This window comes from Ictidomys tridecemlineatus, unplaced genomic scaffold, assembly GCF_052094955.1.
Source record: "Ictidomys tridecemlineatus isolate mIctTri1 unplaced genomic scaffold, mIctTri1.hap1 Scaffold_719, whole genome shotgun sequence".
In the NCBI taxonomy this organism is placed as follows: domain Eukaryota; kingdom Metazoa; phylum Chordata; class Mammalia; order Rodentia; family Sciuridae; genus Ictidomys; species Ictidomys tridecemlineatus.
Genome location: NW_027525163.1, coordinates 184,576 through 187,255, shown reverse-complemented (window position 1 = coordinate 187,255; position 2,680 = coordinate 184,576). Strand labels below are relative to the sequence as shown.

At 43.6% G+C, this 2,680-nt stretch overlaps 1 pseudogene; it reads left to right on the top strand.

Annotated features, from left to right (window-relative positions):
• The first annotated feature begins 327 nt into the window (after positions 1-327).
• LOC144374485 (melanoma inhibitory activity protein 2 pseudogene) lies at positions 328-2,434 on the top strand (annotated as a pseudogene).
• The last annotated feature ends 246 nt before the right edge of the window (positions 2,435-2,680 follow it).

The following is a 2,680-nucleotide window of genomic DNA, read 5'->3' as shown; positions in this document are numbered from 1 at the left end:
CAAACTCAGGGATGGGAGGCATAGAGAGGACTCCTGTCTGGCTGGAGTGGAAGTGACCTGAACCCGTGACACTTCAGGATGCACTGGTTAGGGAAGAAATGGGCCAAGACTCCCCTGATGGGCACTTGAGCACCACAAGGCTCCTGGGAGTCCTTCCCCCCAGCTCCCCACCTTCACAACCCCCCCTTGCAGGGGTTTTCAGTGGTCTGTTCCGTTGCCTGATGCAGGTTTGAGTTCCTCACCAAACACCTGAGTGTTCACAGCCTATGTTGGCCTGCCTGGGCAGGCTGTGATTGTCGTGGCAAGAGCCAAATCCAACTTAGCTTGATGGAGGCACCAAGGACTGCCCTACAGCCATATTAGTGGGTGGTCCTGGAAGAAGTAGGCAGGGTTTGGGCAGCATTGTCTGAAGACATGAAGCCAGGCCCTAATCCTTATGATGTTCCTTGGGAGTTGGTGATGTGTAGAGCTATTGGATGTTTTGCTCTTCTCTTGTTTTTGTGGAGAAGTTTTCAGTGTGTTAGAAGCAGGCTTTATGTGGGAAGAGAAAAACAGCTGGCTTTAAAACTTTCCAGAAGAATTGAAGAAAAATGTGAACTACTTGAGAAAGTTAGCCTTGTTCAAAAAGAGCTTGAAGGCTTAGAGTCAACTTTAAAGGGCAGCAATTCTGAGAAGGGTCTAAGAGACGTCCCAAATTTGGAGGCAACCTATGAAAAGCTGCATAGGTCCAAACTGAGCCATGGGGATGAAAGACTCTTTCTAGAAAAAGAGCTAAAAGAACAAAAGGCCAAACATTGTAAACAGGACGAAATCATGGCAGATATATCGAGAAGGATAAAGTCCTTTGAAGGTGAATCAGAATCAGTCAGATCACAAATAGCTGAAACTAAAACAAACTTGAGACTGCTTCAAATGAGTGAGGAAGGACTTCAGCTGGCAATGAAGGAAGCCTTGGATGAACGTTCCCAGCTTCAGCAAAGTCAGAAACCCATCTTACAAGGAGACGCTGAAGCATGGAGGGAACAAGGACATGTCCAATGTAAAGAGAGCACCACATTGGAAGACTCTCAATTCTATGCAAAACAAGTTCAAACTGATAAAGAAAATCACATGGAGTCTCTTACTGAAGGCTTGCTGAAGATGAAAGATAGGTCTTCTCCAACCAAGGAAGCCCAAACAGACATTGGGAATTTGGAATGGGGAATGACGAGTGAATCAGGAATTGGTGCTCACTTGGATGATGAGCCCAAAGGAGCTTTGAAGAAACTGGTTGATGGTGCTAAGCTAAAGGCCTCCTTAGAAACATTAGAAGGACAAAGATATCAAACTTGTGCTTTATTATCTGAAGTAGAGAAAACAAAGGAAGACCTTAGAGAACAGATTAGAAGTCTGAAGATTGAACAGGCAACCTTGTTATCAGAAAATACATGGCTTGAAGGTGAGAATGAGAACCTTCAGCAGAAATTTAAAGTCATGATGGAATTCTATCAAGAAAATATGATGAAACTCCATGGGAAACTCAGAGTAGAGGAAAATTACCGGGTGGGGCAAGAGGAGAAACTTTCCAAGGTCTAAGAAGAGATGGGCCATACAAGAGAAGAGCTGGAGACCTACAGAAAGCGAGCCAAATATCTTCAAGAAGAATTGGAGAGAACCATTCAGTCCTGTCAGGGGAAGATTATTTACTGTGAGAAAAAAGCACATGAGAGTGAGTTGGCGGCTTGGATTGCTGAAAGAAACCTCCATTATTTCATGAAACAAAACGCTCGCAACAGAAAAAAGTTAACTGAAAGGGAGCTTCAATTTGAACTTGTAGAGGAAGATCCCTGTGCACTTGGTGTTTCAAATGCAGCATTGGGCTGAAAGCATTCCCCCAACGGTCCCTCACCATTGGGTCCTCCTTGGCAAGGTGGATGTTATTCGAATTATGGTAGACCATCGCGACCAGCAGAACTCAGAGGTTCTAATCTGCCTTCTTTGGATAAAGAGGATGGGCCTATGTCTTCAGAAAGTCAATCCAGTAGAAAGGAGACCAAAATCAATCTTGATGATTCCAATGTCCCCGAATCATCTCTCCCTGCTGAAAACCAAGCAGCTGGCTCTGGCTCATTGTTGGCACCTTTTCCTCCAGTCAGAGGTGAATTGTTTCCTGTGGACCCGAGGAGTCAGTTCATGAGAAGAGGACCATTTTCCCCTCCGCCTCCTCAAGGAAACAGGTATGGGGCACCTCGAGATTATTTTCCACCGGGCCCACCACCCCCTCCATTTTTTGCAATGCCAGATGTCTATGAATGGAGGTATATTCCTCATGACCTTACCTCAAGAGCTGGATTTCCTCCCCCCACCCCTGTATTCTGAAAGTAGAAGTGAGTGCCCTTCAGGCTTTATTCCACCTTCAGGTGAGCCTGCTACTGAACATCAACAAGAAACCTGATGTTTTTGGTCTCTCTTCAAAAGTAATTTGACTTACCTCTCATTTTTAGTTTTTAAGTAATTGCTTTTACTTAAGTAAGTGATTATACTTTTGCTCCGACTGAAGCTAAATAAAACTATAATTCTTAGGATAGTATTTTGGAAATAAAGATGGTTTAAATATGATACTATGAGTAAATTATTTCCATTCTATTTTACTCTAAAGATTACAGCATTGAATTTGATTAATCCACTATTCTATAAACAA